The sequence below is a fragment of the Littorina saxatilis genome, linkage group LG9 (genome assembly GCF_037325665.1).
Source record: "Littorina saxatilis isolate snail1 linkage group LG9, US_GU_Lsax_2.0, whole genome shotgun sequence".
NCBI lineage: Eukaryota > Metazoa > Mollusca > Gastropoda > Littorinimorpha > Littorinidae > Littorina > Littorina saxatilis.
Window position 1 is genome coordinate 450,827 of NC_090253.1, and position 10,329 is coordinate 461,155.

Genomic DNA, 10,329 nt, shown 5'->3' on the forward strand with positions numbered 1-10,329 from the left:
GTGGGAGGGAGAGAAAAAGAGAGAAACAAAGAAAGAGAGAGAAATAGTGATATAAAGGTATATTACAATTGTGATCAAGAGAGAGAGAGAGAGAGAGAGAGAGAGAGAGAGAGAGAGAGAGAGAGAGAGAGAGAGAGAGAGAGAGAGAGAGAGAGAGAGAATGAGAATGAGAACCAAAGGTGTTTGATGTCAATATTTAAACATGGTACGCAGCAAGTTCCCTCACTTGAATTATGTCGATTTTTTTTCTCGTGTTTGAAGAAACCGAATGAATTGCTAATCATTTGATTTTGCAAACACTCGCCGCTTGGTGGAGTGACCCCGCATGAGAACGCATACAGTGTGAGTACACACCGAAGTCTTTAGACACCGAACAGAAATTCGTGGATAAGTAACTACAGAATGGAAGTGAGGGAAATAGCCATTATTTGCCAAGTGGTGCGTTCACATGCATTCTGGTCCTGCCTTTGTGATACGGAGAAATTATATTTTAATTGTATGAATATTATTGATGTAGCATTATATAGATGAGTTGCCGGTATGTCCCTTTTTTTCATTCAACCTCCCCCCCCCCCCCACACCGCCCTTTCGCTTTGTTTTGTTTAGTGTGTGAGTACGTATACAACCTATTTTCCCTAGTTACAATCATTTGCGACGCGTAAGCAGTCTAGATACTGTCATTCTACCTTGGACTTAAATCGTTTTTCTTAAGTATTTCATGCAATTTGGAGTGTGTATACTGTGTATTTCACATGTTGTTTATTTTACCCCTGCTCTTGTTCTGGGATGTAACGCACCATCCCTTGCCACTTTAAACGTATTTCATGTTTCTGTTCTATCATAGTTTATTTTGCAGGGATGGCCAAATCTCAAAATTTAAACTCGCTAGCAGCCGGGCGAGTAACTTCAAGAAAGTCACTAGCCCGCCAAACATTTCACTGGCCTAGCTAGTACATACCACAGATGCTGCTTCTGCAGTGTTTATAACGCTTTGAAACTAAATATGACAACCAAAAGTGTTGCATTGGACCAGAATTTTCACTGGTCAGCTGGGCGAGTTACCAGGCGGTTTCTACTAGCCCGGCAGATATTTTTCTCGCCCCTGGCGATCGGGCGGACGATTTGGCCATCCCTGTCAATTTGTAATCATTTCTTCTTCTTTTTCCTGTAAGTTGTTTGTTTGATGTATGAAATAAAAGGCTATTAGATGTGGTTGCTTTACTTCATGTTGTCACGCTGGCTGATATTCAAGCAGATGCTGTTAATATTATTGTTACTGATGATATTATTATTACTGCACGTTCTGTAGTTGTATCAAGCTTATGCAATGCTCTCTGATTTTTCCACATGCTTATGTTCCCCGGGCCTTCCTGAAAGTTTACTTTTCCATCCATTTTCTTGTCCAAGCAAGCGTCATCTCCATCTGTTCCATGCTAACATCTGTTTTTCACCGCTACAGAGCCAGATGCAACACAGCAAAGGTCCGTTCAGTGCAGTACATTGCAGTACATTGCAGTACATCTAGGCTACCTTTATGATAGGCACATCATGGCATTGCCTGTCTTAAACAAAAAAGTTTCCTTCTTTTCTTCCCGTGCAAACCGACTAGGCCATCCCCCCACTTGCATGGTCACACACACAACATGAATACCATGGCCATCCCCCCACTTGCATGGTCACACACACAACATGAATACCATGACCATCCCCCCACTTGCATGGTCACACACACAACATGAATACCATGGCCATCCCCCCACTTGCATGGTCACACACACAACATGAATACCATGACCATCCCCCCACTTGCATGGTCACAAACACAACATGAATACCATGACCATCCCCCCACTTGCATGGTCACAAACACAACATGAATACCATGACCATCCCCCCACTTGCATGGTCACACACACAACATGAATACCATGACCATCCCCCCACTTGCATGGTCACACACACAACATGAATACCATGACCATCCCCCCACTTGCATGGTCACACACACAACATGAATACCATGACCATCCCCCCACTTGCATGGTCACAAACACAACATGAATACCATGACCATTCCCCCACTTGCATGGTCACACACACAACATGAATACCATGACCATCCCCCCACTTGCATGGTCACACACACAACATGAATACCATGACCATCCCCCCACTTGCATGGTCACAAACACAACATGAATACCATGACCATCCCCCCACTTGCATGGTCACACACACAACATGAATACCATGACCATCCCCCCACTTGCATGGTCACACACACAACATGAATACCATGACCATCCCCCCACTTGCATGGTCACAAACACAACATGAATACCATGACCATCCCCCCACTTGCATGGTCACACACAACATGAATACCATGACCATCCCCCCACTTGCATGGTCACAAACACAACATGGATACCATGACTATCCCCCCACTTGCATGGTCACAAACACAACATGGATACCATGACCATCCCCCCACTTGCATGGTCACAAACACAACATGGATACCATGACCATCCCCCCACTTGCATGGTCACAAACACAACATGAATACCATGACCATCCCCCCACTTGCATGGTCACAAACACAACATGAATACCATGACCATTCCCCCACTTGCATGGTCACAAACACAACATGAATACCATGACCATCCCCCCACTTGCATGGTCACACACACAACATGAATACCATGACCATCCCCCCACTTGCATGGTCACACACACAACATGAATACCATGACCATCCCCCCACTTGCATGGTCACACACACAACATGAATACCATGACCATTCCCCCACTTGCATGGTCACACACACAACATGAATACCATGACCATCCCCCCACTTGCATGGTCACACACACAACATGAATACCATGACCATCCCCCCACTTGCATGGTCACACACACAACATGAATACCATGACCATCCCCCACTTGCATGGTCACACACACAACATGAATACCATGACCATCCCCCCACTTGCATGGTCACACACACAACATGAATACCATGACCATTCCCCCACTTGCATGGTCACACACACAACATGAATACCATGACCATCCCCCCACTTGCATGGTCACAAACACAACATGAATACCATGACCATCCCCCCACTTGCATGGTCACAAACACAACATGAATACCATGACTATCCCCCCACTTGCATGGTCACAAACACAACATGGATACCATGACCATCCCCCCACTTGCATGGTCACAAACACAACATGAATACCATGACCATCCCCCCACTTGCATGGTCACAAACACAACATGAATACCATGACCATCCCCCCACTTGCATGGTCACACACACAACATGAATACCATGACCATCCCCCCACTTGCATGGTCACACACACAACATGAATACCATGACCATCCCCCACTTGCATGGTCACAAACACAACATGAATACCATGACACAAACACAACATGAATACCATGACCATGGTGACAAACACAACATGAATACCATGACGTCACAAACACAACATGAATACCATGACGTCACACACACAACATGAATACCATGACCATGGTGACAAACACAACATGAATACCATGACGTCACAAACACAACATGAATACCATGACGTCACAAACACAACATGAATACCATGACGTCACAAACACAACATGAATACCACGACGTCACACACACAACATGAATACCATGACGTCACAAACACAACATGAATACCATGACGTCACACACACAACATGAATACCATGCACAAACACAACATGAATACCACACACACAACATGAATACCACAAACACAACATGAATACCACAAACACAACATGAATACCACACACACAACATGAATACCATGACTGCTCTCCGTGCAGAGCGGGATTTAAATAAAATGTGATGAATAAAACACATACAAGATTCAGTCTGATATGAATTCAGGGTTTTTGAGTATTTCTTCTGGAAATCGGTAACAAAACAAAAGAAGAAAGAAAGAAAGAAAGAAAAAAGAAAGACAAAGTTCTGGAAAACACACGCCGTACGTTGAATAAGCTACGTGTCTGTTTTTCTTAAACCAAGTTTACAAGACTCTAACTTCGATGTATACTAATCTTGATGCTAGCCCTTAGGCTGTCCTAATTCTACGGAGAGTTCAAAAGAACAATATTGCTAAATTTGTAAGAATTTGTAAGAAGTCCAGTGTATTTTTCACAAGATAAAGCGGGCTATCGTCGAACTGAAATTAATAACTTCACTGAATGAAGGTAGTGCACATATTGAAATAATGCAGCCGTGTCATGCAAGGCTGTTGTGATGTGTGTTCTGGGTTGCCTATTATTAAGAATTCCAAAGTCGCTCCTTGCAGCAAAATAATCGGAAATCTTTATTGACAACAGTTTGTCCATCTATACAACTCGAGTGCAGAAAAACACTGATGGCTAGGGGCAGATATGCTGTGCAAAGAACAATATTTGATGAACTCAATGCAGGTGAATACATTCTGCAATCATGATATTAACTGGATATTACGCTCAAAGTTACTATTTCATGCCTGTTTGTCTGCCTGTCTGTTTGACCACTTTTAGCCAATATGTTTATGCATACTTTGCTTTCTGTTTTTTTGTTTTAATGTGGGGACTTTAGGCTTTTGATAAATGTTGTGTAATCGACTGACATTTGTGTAAAGTTTAATATTTACTGTCCTATGCATCTGTAAAACGGCGTGAGGCTGCCGTTTAGTGGTAACATACACAACAGAAGAACGTTAAATTATTATTACTATGTTCGCCGGTCTGTCCCTCTCTCTGTCTCTCTGTCTCTGTCCCTGTCTGTCTGTCTGTATCTCTCTCTCTCTCTCTCTCTCTCTCTCTCTCTCTCTCTCTCTCTCTCTCTCTCTCTCTCTCTCTCTCTCTTTCTCTCGACGCTCTGGGATGGCAGCAGTGATGTCCACTTGAAAAAGTTAGACTCTCTCTATCGTCGCTCGGCCAAACTCATCGTAAAGGATAATGCCTCAACAGATATGAAATTAAAAATGCTTAACTTTCTTCCACTGGAAAAGCATCTCAAGTTAAACAAAGCCATTTTCATGCATAAATTGTATTACGGTAAAGTGCCGATTTACATTACATCATTATTTAATAAAGCTACCCACAGATATGGGTCGGTCAACTTGATCCCACCGATTCCACGAATTGACCTGTATAAGACCAGTCTTGCTTTTTCGGGTACTTCAGTTTGGAATTCGCTTCCATCATCCTTTAAGCACTTAAAGTCATTAAAAAGTTTTAAAAAATGTGTTAAAAATCACTTAATGTCTGAGTAGTTTAACGCCTTTTGATTTACCACACTTAGTATTACGTCAAAGATATGCTGTGCATTGTATGTTCTGAACAATCATATTTTTGTTGTACTATTGCTACATGTTCAATTGCTACCAGCTTGTATTTATAATTACCTGCATATTATGCATTTGATTTTATGAATAACCACATGTGTATGCTCTTCATGCCTCATCTTCATCATCATCATTATCATCATCATCATCGTCATCATCATCATCATCGTCATCTTTATTATCACGTATTATTACCAATTCAGTGCCCCATATGGCTTTTTGACCAATCAGGACGGATTCTAGGTGACCCTCTAAATGTAATAACGTTCAGGCAGGGACCCTTTTTGTTTATCAAGCTAAAAATGAACAAGACAAAGTAAAAATTTAAATCAGCAATATCAGTGTGATTTATTCTAAAGAATGACACTTCAAATGCTCTAAAAAAAATACCGAAAAGCGAGTTTTGTCGGTGGGTGCTTTACGGAACAACGAGGCACCGCCCATCCTCTGAGTGTGCAATGCCGACTCGCTCACTTGAAATCTAAATGATCAAAGTTCGGAAAATCAAGTGAAATTGGGTCACTCGCTTTACGTCAAATGTATCTTTACGTCATTTCCCATCCGTCTGGAGTCGGTTCTAAATCTGTCGCTCTCTGTTCCACAAGAAAAAGCGAAGCAACCGAAACGCATGACCAACATGGTTTGTTGTGTGTCAAACGCATTTGACCTGTGAATATTCATCACGTAAGGTGTGTTACTCTGATTGGCTGACCCAGGTCACGAGAATTCTTTGACTGACAGGCATAATCAGGTAGGAGGGCTCCAGTTCCCATTGCGGCTGTTCTGTTTAATTCGCGGGGTCGCTTCGAAATTTCTTTTGGTCGAATTAAACGGTAATAAAACCGTTATTTCTAATATGCTGACTGTTAGCAAATGATAACAGACATGTCTCACAAACGATATCAGCATTCGCCTAAAAGGCTCATGCTTGTTTTGGGTCTACCTGAATATGCCCAGCAAATTTGAAGCAGATCCATCGAGAACTTTGGCCGTGCATCGCGAAGTGACCGACAGACAGACAGACAGACAGACAGACAGACACAGACAAGCCGTATATAGATATAGATAACTCATAGTCATACTGAAGTTTTCCGACCTCCTTTTGTTGGTTAACTTTTTAACTTTTTAATTTTTAATGTTTTAATTATATAATTGTGTGTCTATGCGTCCCAAGGACAGATTGTAAGAAAAGGCGTAGCCTTAAATCTTAATCCTTGTTAAATAAAGTTCAATTCAATTCAATTCTCTCTCTCTCTCTTTCTCTCTCTCTCTCTCTCTTTCTCTCTCGCTCGCTCCCTCTCTCTCTCTTTCTATCTCTCTCCCCTGTCTCTTTCTCTCGCTCTCTCTCTCTTTCTCTCTCTCCCCTCACTCGCTCTCTCTCTTTCTCTCTCTCTTTTTCTCTCTCTCGTTCTATTTCTCCCGCTCTCTCTCTCTTTCTCTCTCTCTCTTTCTTTCGCGCTCTCTCTCTCTCTCTTTCTCTCGCTCTCTCTCTCTCTTTCTGTCGCTCTCTCTCTCTCGTTCTCTCGCTCGCTCTCTCTCTCTCTCGCTCGCTTTCGCTCTCTCTCTCTCTCTCTCTCTCTCTTTCTCTCTCTCTCTCTTTCTCTCTCGCTCGCTCCCTCTCTCTCTCTTTCTCTCGCTCTCTCTCTTTCTCTCTCTCTCTCTCTCTCTCTCTCTCTCTCGCTCTCTCTCTCTCTCTCTCTCTCTCTCTCTCTCTCTCTCTCTCTCTCTCTCTCTCTCTCTCTCTCTCTGTGTGACTTCGAAAGAGAGTATGTTCCGAATGAAAACAATGACTTGCATATGTGTGTGTGTGTGTGTGTGTGTGTGTGTGTGTGTGTGTGTGTGTGTGTGTGTGTGTGTGTGTGTGTGTGTGTGAAAGAGAAAGACTCATAACAAGTATACCAATACCAGTATTCGTATAAATGTGCGAATTCAAATGCTCGTGGCCATTGACTATCGGAGAGATTCCTCACTAACCAGGTAAGTGTGTGCCCTCTCTGCAGTGTGTAGTTTGCATCTTGTCCTATCCAAAGGGCCAGATGCTAAACGGTGACATTGTCGATATTGTGTGTGTAGTTTTTAAAACTACAGTGTTTTAGTGCGACCCTTGACTGTGTTCAATCAAAAGTGACCCGAAGACTGTGAATTTACACTTACTCCAACGTGTGAAACCTTTCTTCTTATACTTTGAGAAGTCAGGTTGATAATAACTGTGTGCTTGTGTCTACTGATCTAGTCACAACTGTGTCGTTATTCGCGATCATCCACGTTCAAGTGTGCGTGTGTCTCATTGTTTGACATCAGTCTTCAACTGAAAGTACGAATATTAACTTTATCACCACTTTTGGACAGTCTCGGAGACGTCGCCCTTTGCTTATTGATTGTTGTTGTCTGCGATCGCTATTACAGTGTCACGTTTTACTTACTTATTTACTTAGTATTAATTAGTAACTTACTTCTTCGTTCAAAGTAGTTTATTGTCTCCTTTTTCATTATTACAATGTCTATTCCTTTTTGATAACATATTTTTGTGTTTCTTAATTGCTTTTTTTTCTCGTTTGCTATTTACTTTTAGTTTGTTTAATTTGTACCAAGATATTTCAGTAGATATATCGATTCATTTTAACGCTCAGGAGTTAGAACGCTGTCATAATTATAGTTTCACGATGAGCAGCTGTCCAAATGCATGGCCCACTAAAGAGGGTTTTCGCGTGGGACACCTGAATATAAACCATGCAATTAACAAAATGACTGACATATCTACTATGCTTTTAAATTCTGGTTCAAGCTTTCACGTTTTTGGGTTTTCAGAATCCAGATTATCTCACCAGATTTCAGATTCTGATGTTGCTATTCCTGGTTACAATGTATTACGAAGAGACCCACAGCAAAGTAAAGAAACTGGTTTGCTATTGTACATAAGCGAATCAGTTAGTTATACACGATTAACACACCTTGAGCAGTTTGTGGAATCGGTGTGGATAGAAATTAAGTTGAAAAGAGCACCTCCACTCCTTATAGGTTTCTGTTATAGAAATCCTGCAGAGCGAGCAAACTGGTCAGATAATTTTACACAGATGTTAGATGCAGTCTTGCTCGAATCAAAGGAAATAATTATGTTAGGTGACTTTAATATTAATTTGTTAAAACAGAACAAAATGTGGCTTGATATGCTTAACCTCTATAATCTCAAACAAATAGTATGCACACCTACGAGAGTCACAGCAACCACCAGCACTCTGATAGATCATATTTATATGACTGATCATCGTAACATTGTTGAATGTTGTGTTCCAGCTAGTGGTTGCAGTGATCACTTTCCCATTTGTCTAACGTGGTCGAGAAAGGGTGTAAAAATTCCTAAAGCTGGCCACAAGACAATAAAATATAGATCCTTTTCTCAATTCAACGAAGACACATTTCTCCGTGACCTCTGTAATTCCTCTCTCCCTGAGGTTTATAATCATACGAATCCTGATGCTGCTCTAACGCACTGGCTGAATGCTTTCACTAACATTTATGATCAACATGCTCCATGGAGAATTAAGAGAGTCAAACACATAGTCAAACCTAAGTGGTTTGATGATGAATTACAAGATGCAATTGATCATCGTGATTTTTTAAAGTCAATCGGTAAAGAAGAGGAGTATAGAGAACAGAGAAATAAAGTTAATTCAATGAAACGATTAAAAAAAAGAAAGTATTTTCAAGACCTTGCTTCTTCAAAACAAAACTCAAAGAACATTTGGAAAGCAATAAATGAACTTACAAATAAAACGACTGCATCTACTTCAAGTTGCCTAAAGGGCATATCACCTGATGATTTAAACACACATTTTTCCAAAATAGCTGAAAAGGTTGTTATAAATGATAAAACAACCTTAAATAAATTGGAAGTTTTGGAAGACTTCTGTAAATCAAAACAAATTTCATCTCAGTTAAATATTCCTCCGCTTACGGTGCCTGAAGTATTTCACGCACTCGCTCATTTAAAGCAAACGGGTACCCGGGGAATAGACGGGCTTGATGGAAGGATTCTAAAGTTATCAGCCCCTGTAATTTCTGACACCCTCACTTACATTTATAATCTCTGTTTAGAAAAAAACTATTTTCCAATAGCCCTCAAGCAGGCTAAAATCATTCCTCTATTTAAATCTGGCGAAAAGAAAGACCCCTCAAATTACAGGCCGATTTCTATACTGTCAGTATTATCAAAACCACTGGAACGACATATAAACAAACACCTATTATCGCACTTTGACCACAATCAATTATTTCACCCTAACCAGTCTGGATTTAGAGCTCATCACTCCTGTCACACTGCCTTAGTCTCTCTTGTTGATCAGTGGTTGGAAAAGATCAACGATAATGAATTTTGTGGAGCTGTTTTTGTCGATTTTGCCAAAGCTTTTGATGTAATTGATCACAAGTTGTTACTGAGGAAACTCACATTGTATGGACTCGGGATTGATTCTGTTGAACTTATAACTTCTTTTCTTATTGACAGGCAACAGGCTGTATACGCAAACGCCTCAGCATCAAGTATGCAGGATGTACGATATGGCGTACCACAAGGGTCAGTTTTAGGCCCTCTCCTCTTCTCTATATACATAAATGACCTTCCCCTTCACATTGAGAATTTATGTGAACTTTTTGCAGATGACACAACCATACATTCTAGTAACACAAATTTAAGTCGTTTATCAGAAACACTGCAAGAAAGTTTAAACCAGTTGAGTGAATGGACTGAGCTAAATCACATGTCCCTTAACCCCCAAAAAACAAAAAGCATGATAATAACAACTAGGCAAAAACGCCAGAACATAACCTCAATATTTCACGATCTAACGGTTAATAATAAACTTGTTGAAAAAGTCGACCATCATAAAGTTTTGGGAGTGACCATTGATACCAACCTGTCTTGGTCACACGACATC